The following is an 11,673-nucleotide window of genomic DNA, read 5'->3' as shown; positions in this document are numbered from 1 at the left end:
AGTCCTGGGAGGAGGACCCCGCCCCCCTGGTCAGTCCTGGGAGGGGGACCCCACCCCCCCGGTCAGTCCTGGGAGGGGGACCCCCTCCCCCCAGGTCAGTCTTCCAGTAATTGGTGACGTCACAGGCCCAGTAACCATAAAAGGATGCTTCACCTTGTGGAAGTTACAATTTTTCTGGATTACTTCAGAGAAAAATTTTAGAGACAAGAAGAGCAAAGAGGTGTGGGGGACTGGAGCAGCTCCTTCCTGGCCCTGGGCAGCTCAAGGGGGTGCGGTCAGGCTGGAGCCCCCTTCTCCCTGGGTCACACCAGGGCTGAGAACGAGCCTTGCCCCGCCTCTCCTCATAGCTGCTACCTGGCGGGCCAGTGGCCATCCCTGGGCTGGGCCTCACACCTGGCCTGTGTCAACAGAATGCTTCTTGAAACGGAACCGTGTACTGCCGTCGCCAAGAATCCTCCAGGTGGAATGCCGAGGGTTTGGTCCCCGATGCTGTCTGATGGCCACATCCATGTCCCTAGTGACCTTGAGCCAATGTGAATGTCTGAACAGAGTCAGCCCATGACACGGCAGAGCGGGACCCCCACATTGCAGAGAGAAGCTGTGGCCTGCACCTCCTCACCCAGCTTCCCTTTATGCAAAGTTACGTAGAGGTGGTGTCTGCTTGGGTTAATATGTGAGAATAAGTAGTCAACCCAGAAATGCCAAACAGGGCCTAAGAATTTTTTGTGTAATATTTAGTTTTGGCAAGCACCTTCTGTGCATCATGCGGCTATTTGTGTTTGCACTATGGGGTCTGGAACCCTTGGTGTGTGAGGCTGGAACGGCAAGGAGGCCAGGAGCCGGGAGAGCAGGGAGCGAGGGCAGAGGGTTTGGGCCCCTGCATTCGTCAGCCCCGGCCACCGTAACGAACCACAGGCGGGAGGCTTCTTTCCCAGTCTGGAGACTGGAGGTCTGAGGCCACGGTGCTGGCAGGGCTGGTCTCTCCCGAGGCCCCTCCTGAGGTGTGCAGATGGCCGTCCTTCCCCCGTGTCCTCACAGGGTCGTCCCTCCATGTGGCTGTGTCTGATCTGTAAGGACCCCAGTCAGGTGGGAGTAGGGCCACCCTGGTGACCTGAGTTTATCTCAGTTATGTCTCTAAAGTAGCCGTCTCCCAGTAGAGTCACCTTCTGACGTCCTGAGGTTGGGACTTGGACACATGGAATGGTGGGGAGTGGGGAGGACAGTTCAGCCCCTAACAGCCAATTGCACAGGGGTTGGGCCAGGGCTCTGTGCTCAGCTCGGACTCTGGGAAATCGGAGCCTCTGAGACACGTAAGCAGAGCTGTGGTTTTTAAAGGCTGGTCCAGCTGCTTGCTGGGAACGTGGAGTTGCCATGTGACCAGGAGGCCACGGCCTGGTCCCGGAGAGGGTGGGCGGCCATTGCGGCTCTGGGGCCATCCGCCCCCTCTGGGAAGGAGGTATGTGGCTGAGACGGGGTTAGCGTGGCAGCGGGCTGGGAGCTGAGGGACCAAAGCCTCAAGAAGGGCTTTCAGGGGGATAAGAAAGTTCCCAGGATGACCTCGGAGCACCGTGGCCTGACACCCCGATGCACCTGTCAGAGGAAACAGTCCTTCCGGGGTGACCCAGCCTGGGTGCACGGACTGTCCAGGACGCTGCATACGGGGGCCTTCCATGCAGTGGCCGGAGCCCCCCGCAAACCTGACATCTGTCCAGCATGGTGTCCGTCAGCCGTGTTCATGCCGCCCCCATGCCCATGGGCTTCTGCCTCGGGGGTAGGATCCTGAGGACTTGTTCACTCAGATCCATCTTCAAGCGTGCCGAGGCCTTTTAGGAAGAAGGCACTCAGGCAGGTGGAATGGGTGTCGGGGGCGGGGTGAGAGGTGACGGACCGTAGTCAGGTCTGTAATTGGATGGGTGTGACGGTGAGACCGGGAACTGCTGTCCACCGCAAACAAGGTGCCAACGCCGGAAGTTGCTGCGGCTGCAGCAGCGGGAGACAGAACCGGGCTTTCGAGATTCCAAGGAGAAACTCTGGGAATGGAATCAGGGGTCTGTTGGATTGTCCGTTGGAGGTGTTGCTGATTTCCTGCGTCTGACCCGGGTTCTCCAGGTGTGGTCTCCACCAGGCATCACCCAGACGCTTGTTGGAAATGCAGGTGCTCAGGCCGGCCCGGTCAGGTGAGTCTGAGGCCCCACGGGTGCAGGAGGGCCCCGCGGCGCAGGTCAGCGGGCCGGGGGAGGCAGGGCGCCTCGCTCCTTCAGTGGCCTCCAGAGACGGAATGAGATGGAAAACAAGGGCCTCGTGTGCCCATGCCCCCCTGTCTGGGGCTCCTGCGCTCCCGTCGGCTAATTCGGGGCCCGCCCTCAGGCACCAGCCTCACGGCCGCTCCTGGGAGCCTTGCCCACCCCCCTGGGCGCAGCGCCGTCCCCACTGTGCCGTCTGCCATGGCTCGCCGATGCCCTGACCGCTCGTCCCGGGCCTGGCGCTTGTCTCCGCGTGTGCTCAAGTAGCAAGGGGTAGAAAGCACAGGTCGGTCTGAACTGACGGCCTGCGGCTGGAAGACAAAACCCCTAAAGTTCGGAGAACCGTGTCTACTTCCCTGATTTTCGGAAAGAAACTGTGCGATCTATAAATTGGCCACGTCGACCTTCGAATGAAGCAGAGGATGGAATGAATTGAGGGTCCATAGAGGGACGCAGTAATCTCCTGCCTCCACAGACACGCTGCGTTCATAGCAAACCATGTCTGTGAGGGTCAAAGGAACATCCTACCCTGGTGCCTGGAATTTGAGAAAGCCTTTCTCTGTGTCCTGCACGGTCCTTGGTGGACAAAGAGGGGAGAAAGAGAGGAGAGAGTGAGTATGGGGTGATGGGATTATGTGTATTCTCTTCCAGGGAGCGCTCCCTCCGGCCCCCTCCGCCGGGGGCAGGACACGGGTCTGTGATCGTTGACTTGCACTTGGCCGTGGGACTTGCTTTGGCAGACCTGGTGCTCAGATGTGCTTGTCGTGAGTGGCCCCTTCCTGCTGCTGCCGACCCCCTGGGACACATGCCCGGGGTAGCCACTGCCCCTCCGGCCTGGGACCAAAATGAGGCAGGTAGAGCAGAGCCTGCCCCGCCCCCCCCCCCCGAGCCGTGAGCAGGGGGCAAAAACGTGTCCGTGGCACTGAATTGGGGGCAGGTTGTTGTGCAGCATTAACGTGGCACCTGCTGTGGTCTGAACAGCCAGCCATCCAGTGGGAGAAGAGCCGGCCGCAGGGTAACTCCATTGTCTTCTCATTTTTAAGATAGATGTTGAAGTGTTCTCCTTGGCTGTTGCTGGGAATCAGAGGACCCACCAGGAGCGCAGCCGTGCCCTTCAGTCTTGTGACCTCCTGCCACTGGGCGGGGGTGGAGGTGTCCTCTTGGCCTCTGGGTAAGTCAATAAGTAGAAATTACAGGAGGCAGATTTTGACCAAAAGGGAGTATTTGTCCTAAGGACTCGAAAAACAGCTCCCCATGGGCGTGGCCCTGGGCGTGCAGCGGAGTTGGCGAGTGCCTAGGAGGGGCAAGCTGGGGACCCGCGGCGGCCCTGGCGGTGCTCAGATCTAGCAGTTTTCAAATCGCTTCCCCTGCTCAAAATATTTTGTAAATGTGTCTGAGGTGTCCATGCCCAGTGGACATGGCTACAAACGGTGAAGGTCAGCTGTTTGGAAAGATGACAGGTCTTCAGTTGAAGGGCGCATCTGGAAGACCCTGACTACACGCTAAAGCATGAGGGGACCCCGGAGGCAATTCCAAAGGACGCTTGGAGCATCTGGAAGAGGATGACCTTGGATTCGCAGGAATTGGTCACATTCATGCTGCTGCATTTGTCCACTAATTACCCCTTTGTGTGAGCGAAGCAGACAATGGACACAAAGCTGGCTCCCTGTAAGCATGTGGGCGTTGGGGGTACCAGATCCGGACACTCAACACGCTCCTGGTCATGGGCCGTCCTTCTGGGCCTGCCTGTGTCCAGCGTCTCCAGGTGACCGTCACCGTGTTGCTGCCCTCCCTCGTCCTGGGACCTGTTCCTGGATCCGCCAGCTCTCTGGACCTTACCCCCTATTTCCAGGCAGCCCCTGTGTGGCCTTTCATGATGATGTGCTGTTCACGTGGTTTGCTAACTGCTTCATGGATCAGCTCCAAACCACAACTGTGTCAGGGGTTCCCTAAGAGTAACGGTCACGTTCCAGACTCCGGGGGCCCCACGGTGCTGAGGTCAGATGCTGCTGCTGGAGAAGGCGGGCCCCTGGGGGCACACGTGGGGGATTCTCGCATTCGCAGCAGCTCGTCTGGCAGGTGCTCCCGGTGGGAGAACCTTTGGTGTTGGTCACCTGCACCGGCCGAGTAAGAGAACTCCCTCCAGCCTCTAGTCAACATAAACGAACATGACCCGAGAGACCCTTCTGAGGTTCTAACTAGTAACAATCGAAAGGCATGGCAGTGACAGGTCTCCAGACCTCAGCCACTCGTCAGGCGGGTTCTATGCCTGAAGAACATGCTTTCGGTGGAGAAGAGCCGCTCTCACGGTCCTTCGGGGCCCCTGGACTCGCAGCTTAACCAGATGCAGTGTCCGCAGGTTGGCTCTGGAACGGGAGGCTGCGCTTCGTGAACCTGCCTGCGTCTTCCTGCACCCCGCATGGGCGCGGTCACGGCTGGAGGCTCCTCCTTTCTGCCCAGACCCGCTTCTGTACCAGACTCTCGTCTCTGTGGACCTGCTTATCGGTAATCCTTGCAGATGGACTTGTGCCGTTAGAAATAGTATTTTGAGGGGCGCCTGGGTGGCTCAGTTGTTAAGCGTCTGCCTTCGGCTCAGGTCATAGTCCCAGGGTCCTGGGATTGAGCCCCTCATCGGGCTCCCTGCTCTGCGGGAAGCCTGCTTCTCCCTCTCCCACTCCCCCTGCTTGTGTTCCCTCTCTCGCTGTGTCTCTCTGTCAAAAAAAAAAATAAAATAAAATCTTAAAAAAAAAGAAATAGTATTTTGAACTTCATCTCATACGTCTGATTTTGGAGATAGAAATATTGGTTGTCTCTTCCCAAATGTGAACAAGCTAGTGTAGCTGTCTGATACACACACGAAAATTCTGGGATCTAATCTGAATTAATTTTGAATTCTAATCAAGTGCTACAGTGGAAATGCGGTTATGTTCTCATGGTTCTCTTTGGATGAAGTGCGGCTGGGGTTCCCTGCCCTGGGGACGCTGTGGAGAGCCAGCCTGAGCACTGGGGAGGCGGAGGCCACTGACGGGAACCTGCCCTTGCCGTCTGCCATCCCTGCGGGCCCCGGCTGTCCTCGTCTGTGTGGTGGGTCCGTGAGGACAGGGGCTGCACAGGGCTGACACGAAGAGCAGGCTCTCAGGGCTGCCCGCTGGTGGGAAACTCTCGGCACGGCTTACAGCCGTACATCAGGGGTATTGCGTGCTTTAACTATATTATTCCGTTAGCGACCCCCATCGTGAAGCGTGGGGGGTGCTCCGGGCGAGGGAGAAGAAAGAGGAGCGTCTGAGCGGGCGTGGGCTCTCCAGGGCAGTGCTGGCTTGGGGACGCTACTGGGTCTGGGCCGTGGCACCCCACTCTTCGTGGAGGGGCCTCCAAGGGGCAGTTCCTTCCCTCCCCCAGAGGAGCTTTATCCTAGTGTCAGTCCCCAAAGATACACAGACACCGAGGGGGGATCAACCCTGGCAGGAGAATTTCTAGAAAATGTAAAGTGGTAAATTTGAAAACACAATAGAGCAGATCATTCTTTCTGAATTTTAGAGATCAAGTGGCTTTTGTGTCTTTGGGCTTTGAGCAAATGTTCTGTTTTTTTGTCATTCTATTATTAGTAGTGTCCAAGAAGTGAGTCCAGTCCCCAAAGTGTGAAAAACAATTTATCTTTGCAGAAGGAAGGACTAGTGTTAAGTCCCACTGGTGACATTTTTAGCAAGATTTTAGGTGAACTAAAGGTGAACCGATGCCCCGCATATGACTTCACCTTTGTAACACTGCTCTATCTTTAAAGACAGTTTTTAAGTGTTTTGATGTCTGAATCGTTAAGGAGGGAGAACATGTCATTTGATGTTTAAATGGTAACAAAATATAGAAAGTTCTTGAACAGATATTAAGTCTCCGTGTTTTATCAGTTGTATGATTCTATGCCCCCATCAGTCCTCAAAGGGCTAAAATTTGTCCTGTTTTCTCTTCTGAAACCCAGTCCGTGGTGTGGGAGGATCCCTCATTCACGCACTCGCCAGCCGCACGCATAGGAGTGTCTGCCCTGTGCTGGCCACGCCAGGAAGACGCGGCACACCCCCCCCCTCGCGGAACAAGACCCCGAGGTCTTCCCCGGATCCGGAGCTTCTCTGGGAACAATCTCCAGGCACAGACCCCTGCTGAACCTGATAAATGTCAGAGTATCACACGGAAAGCACAGGCCCCCGTCTCACACGCTGCGCGGTATTGCCAGGTCAGGGAAAACGTTGTTTTAGTTACCACAACACCACTTACCGCCCTGTCCCCTGTTGGGTGTTAGTTGGTTTCTAAATTTGTCTGACTTGGGCACAGTTTCTAGATTTTGTCATGATTGGTCAGCGGTGATGTATCCTTTATTTTAAAAAGTTAAGCATGTCGTTCACAAAGCCCCTTTTCGAGAGTGAGCAGTTCGACTCTGTCCGGCGACGTGCCCCCCCCGGGCCGCAGCGGCCTCCGCGGGTCAGAGCTGTAGCATGTTTCACGGGTTATCTTGATTGCCCAGCTCCCGGAGCTTCCTGTCTTTGTCAGCGGAAGGGACAGAAAGCCCCCATTAAACAGGGAACAATGAGTGGTGGCCAGCAGCGGGGCTCTGCTGGGAATCGCCGTCCGGTGGGGCTGCCAGGGGCGGCCGGAGTGGTGTCGGCCGGCGGGGCTGGGACCCGGCGCTGAGCAGGGGGAGGGCTTGCTGGGGGTGGGGGTGCCCGTGGACTTTGGTGCTGGCCCGACCGTGGGGAGAGCGTCTGCAGCAAGGAGAAGGAACCGTCTGTGCATGCCAGGCTGGGGTGCCAGGCGCCAGGTCGAGGGAAAAACCTGGGAAGGACACAGGCAGTGAGGACAAGGCAGGGCAAGGAGAGGGAGGTGCGCTCGGCGGCCCCGGCTCATGCGGCCGGGCTGCCCCTGCGTGGGCTGGCCTGGTGGAAATCCACTGCCCCAAGTGGACACACGTGGGCTGTTGCCCATCCTCTGTGTCTTAAAAAGGGAAAGAAAGAAGAGCCTGTTGTACCTGAGTCCTGAAGCCTGGCTGTAGCCTCACACAGCTGTGAGCCAGGCGTCCGCCTCCAAGGGCCGAATGTCCATACACCCAGCAGCTCATTTAAGATCTGCACTAAATAACTCCCTGCTCCCGTGACATGATTAATTTAAGACTCTACTGCCAAAAACCATGCCAGTTATCGATAGGAATTTCTTGACAGTAGCTGAAGGTCATGTTGAGTAAAATAGACCCTTGGGGTCCCCAGAGGGTCAGTCCGGTTCTCAAGCGGCCTGCCGACGCCTCCAGCCTCCCCCAGCTGCGCTCAGCACACCGGGGTGGCCAGTGGCCTGGGACCGAGAACTTGGGTGGTCTGTGTTTCGGAACCGGGGAGTTTAGGGAGGGAAATGCCCACCAAAGCCTGGGGAAATCCGTGGTTTCAAGACATTTCCCAAACCTGAAGGCTGTGAACCTACAAGACGGAGAGACCAAGAGACTGTGGGCAGGTTCATGTCTCAGAACTGATTTTTGGAAAAGGTTTTCATTAGTAACATCTTTAAGACATATTTGGAGAAGTAGGAGACCCTGGGTCAGCGGCGCCCACGTGCTGAAGGCCAAGCCACGGGCCATCGCACCGTCACGCTTACGTGGGGAGAGGATAGACGCGGGGAGAAATTCGGTGCGTGACGGGTGGCTCATCGCAGTTCCACACAGCTAGTGGTGGGCAGCTCCCATGGACACAGAGCAGCCATGTTTCCACACGTCCTCCCTGAGCCGCCGTGGGCCGCTCGGAGCTGAGGGCTCCGGTCCCCGCTCACAGGAAGAGGGCTCGCGTCCTGGACCCGCCGCATCAAACGCGCATCTGTTTCCTCCCGAGTGTGCGCCGGGACGGCCTCTGCTTGGAAGCCAGCGCGGAGGGGCCCGGTCATGGTTTTCTGGGGGACGGCCCCCCAGCGTGGTTCGTCCCTTGTTGCTTCTCACGGATGCAGCTCCTGGAGCCAGCCTCACCTGTGGCATCCCCGGGGACCCGGAGGCCGGCAGCCCAGAAGGGGGTGCAGGCGGGGTGGAGGCAGGCGGGTGGAGGCCACTAGAGCTAGTAGCCGCCTCGCGCTCTCGGCACCTTTCCTGCTCAGAGGTGTAAGTCTGCTCCTGACCAAGGGAAGCTGAACGTGGACACTGGGGCTGCTGCCTCCTCCGGGCTGGGCCAGATTCGGTCCCCTTGGCCCGGCAGTCTCCAGCTCCAGCAGGAAGGGTCCCCCAGCCTGTGAACGCTCATGGGAGGAGGGTGGGCGCCAAGGCACCAAGATGAAACAAACGCATTATGTGGCGGCGACCCAGGTTCGCTGGCTCTAGTCGTGTCGGCAGATGAAGGGGTGCCTGTGGTGCGTGGGGCCGAGCATGGCCCTTCAGCCAGACCCCAGTGCTGACCCTCGGTCAGTTTCTACCCCGTGACCTTGAGCATGGGATACGGGCACTCAGGCCCTCAGAGCCTCCGTCGTGCGGCACCGAATGAGCTGCCTGGCAGGGGAGGGGTGAGGATCGGAGGCGACGCTGCAGGAGGCGCTGGGACGGTCTGGGCGGTGCTGGGTGCTCACCCACTCGGACGCGGTGTGGGCCCAGGGTCTGGAGCCGGCGGGCCAGGGGCACGTCGGGCATCGCTGGGAAGTGTCATTTGCCAAGCAAAGCAGTGCTATCATTTCCTTTCTCCCGAGCTAGACTGCAGGCAGGGGTCACCGACGGAGGAGTTTACCCGTTTATTTCAAGAAGGCCTGGGGCTGGTTCTCCTCCCTTCCTCCCGCCTTGTACTTGTTTGTTTGAACTTGAGACTTCCTGAGCTTGGAAGGTGTTTTTGGCTCGGGCAGTTGGAGCAGGTCCCTGACACTGGGAGCCCCGGCCAGCACAAGCCCCTTTCCGAGGAAGGAAACACCCAAGACCTGCAAGTAGATCTCTGCGCGGCCTGCGTCCTGCCGGGTGTGGGGACGGCGGGGGGGGGCCGGCGGCAGCCTCTGTGGGCAGGCCCTCATGGGCAGGTGGTTCTGGGCTCCCCGGCGGACCGTCCGAGCCCACGGCCACTGCAGCTCGAGGCCTGGAGGTAGAGGCCGGGCACTCTGCGAGCTGGTTGGACGCTCTGTTGTTCTTCCTCAGGACTTGGTAAACCAAGGTCACTGGAGGTCGTGTGCCCAGCTCAGCGTGCAGTGCCGGGTGGGGCGCCCTCCCCCTCACCGCCAGCGCCCGCCTGTTTTCCACTGTCCAGGTGGAGGGCTGCAGGGCAGTGGGAACCGTGTGGCTCTGACACTGGGACCATATTCGGGCCTTGCATGAGCCTGTCTGCAGATTCAAAGCTTCTGCTGCCGAGCACGTCCCTGGAGGAGGACAGCAGGATGACCGCGAGGGGAGCATCTCGGGGGGCTCTCAGGGGCCTCCAGCGTCGGCTCCGGCTGCGGCCCCAGCGGTGCTGGGGGGCCTCCAGGCGCCCACAGCCAGGTGAGGCGGGAGGGGCTGGTGCTGTCTGGGGCGTGGGACCAGGCGCCAGGGGTCCCTTCGGTGGGTGGGCAGACGTTGGCAGACGTGCGTGAGGGGGGCTGGTGCATGGTGCCCTCGCTGCCCGGGGGCCCTCTGGCATCCTGCCCCAGTGTGGACGGCCTCCTGGCCCCCCTGCCCTGCCGCCGGATGTGGGCCGTGGTCCCCTGCCAGCACCACAGGCTGCTCCCAGGCTAGCGCCTCTCTGAAGGAGTGGGAATTCTCATGGGTCTCAGAGTCGTGTCTTCACGAACTGACTTCCTATGGAGCCGGGGCTGCTAATAGCTCACGCTGGAGGCGGGAGCCTGTCCCTTGTTTCTGCCCTTTCTCCCGGGAGATGCCCTCCCTCCTCAGGGGCCTGGAGAGCTGAGGCTTGCTGTTGACCTTGGGGCAGCAGAGGACTCTGTGACCGCGGGCACCCCTTTGGACAGATGCCCTTGATGTCTGTAAGGTGAAAGACATCAGAAGTAATAAAGCGAGCCCAGCATCTCCCCGTTAAGGAGGTGGAGGCTGGCACTTGCTGCGTAGCGTCCCCAGAGGGAGGGAGGGGTGTCTGCGTCCGCGTCGAGGCCGAGCGCGGGGTCTGGTGTGGCTGACGGCCCCTGGTTGGGGGGAAGTAGACTCGTTGTGGGCAGACCGCCTCCCTCTGTTTCACTCTGGGGTGAGGACGGAGCCCACACCCTGAAAGCCCGACTGCTTCTGCGTCCACGCGGTCGTCCCGAGCTCACCTGCCTCTGTGCGCGTGTTCAGGGTTAAAAGAACAGCCTCAGTCCTCTCGTGGATTCTGCCAACTCTATAGAGTGAGTGGGGCCATCACAACGGGCCGTGTGGACCCCCGCCCCACGCTCGCTGGGGGCGTGGACCCTGCATCTGTTCCCTTCCCGGCCTCCCCCCACACCCTCTGTCTGGAGTTCAGCGGACATGCGTGGGGGTTCCCCGACTCATCTGACCAGACCTGCTCTGGCCTTGGGGGATCTGTGCTCTGTCTCCGGGAGGGTGGCCCTGAGGACCCCCAACTCTGAAGGACGGGATTATCATCCTGACACCTGGAGGCTGCATGGGGGAGGGTGACTTTGGGCCTGAGCCTGTCCCCACACATCAGCCATGTAGCCTGGACGGTGGGTTTAACGTCCCAGGGGTGTCCTCTCAGAGGGAAGGGGGTCTGCCGACCCCACAGGCTTCTCCTTTATTCCTTAGTGCTCATTAGAAGCCTTTGAGGCTGTGTGCGCTGGTATTCAAGACCAGCGTGGACAGTGGGCAATTAGGTGCTAAGTGCCACGTGAGGCCCTGGGTCAGCAAGCCTCTATGCGGCCCTCTCAGCCTCCCTCACCGACCTGCCCCCGGCCTCCCTCGCTGTCCAGCCCGGCCTCCCCAGCATCTCCAGCCTGGCATCTCCCGGCTAAGTCTCCTTGACCTGCAGGTGTGGCCACCATGCCCCTGGGTACCTGCTGGGTGACTTCTTGCTCCCAGAGAAGCAGTCTTGCCTTGGCTTCCTGCCTGCAAGTTTGTCCCAGTTCCTTCTTCAAAACCCATCTGTATACGAGTGTCTGGGTCGGGCTGGCCTCCGCGTCCCCGTGGACAGACCTCACCAGTCAGCCCAGCTGCTTTCCGTGGTTCGAGCCCTGAAAGAAGCATCGTCAGGCCGGGAGATGAGCTCCAGCCAGCCTTCTGGTGCAGTGGAGGACGCAGGGACAGCGTGTTGTCACGAGATCCAGTTTTCTCTGATCGCCAGAAACATGTGATGTCGATCAAGCGGCGGTTGGGGTGAGCTCTGGGCTGTCACCTCCGCGCTGTCCCACGGGAGCTGCCGCAGTCCAGACACAGAACACTACCTACAGTGGCGTCTGGGCACCTGGGGGGCGTCCACTCTGTGCCCCTCTGCACTGGGTCCTTTCCGACTGAGTTTCAACAAGCCAAGAATAGGTTGTT

At 59.4% G+C, this 11,673-nt stretch overlaps 1 long non-coding RNA gene across 1 annotated transcript; it reads right to left on the bottom strand.

Moving 5' to 3' along the window:
* Positions 1–6,585: 6,585 nt before the first annotated feature.
* On the bottom strand, positions 6,586–9,152 carry LOC145720717 (uncharacterized). The gene is made up of 2 exons (XR_014143923.1): positions 8,043–9,152; positions 6,586–7,064 (listed from the first exon to the last, which is right to left on the bottom strand). It is a non-coding gene; the product is annotated as an uncharacterized LOC145720717 (long non-coding RNA).
* Positions 9,153–11,673: the final 2,521 nt, after the last annotated feature.

The sequence above is a fragment of the Leptonychotes weddellii genome, chromosome 3 (genome assembly GCF_054177405.1).
Source record: "Leptonychotes weddellii isolate Sample4059 chromosome 3, ASM5417740v2, whole genome shotgun sequence".
In the NCBI taxonomy this organism is placed as follows: domain Eukaryota; kingdom Metazoa; phylum Chordata; class Mammalia; order Carnivora; family Phocidae; genus Leptonychotes; species Leptonychotes weddellii.
The sequence above is the reverse complement of the archived record's forward strand: the minus strand, read 5'-3'. Positions and strand labels throughout refer to the sequence as shown.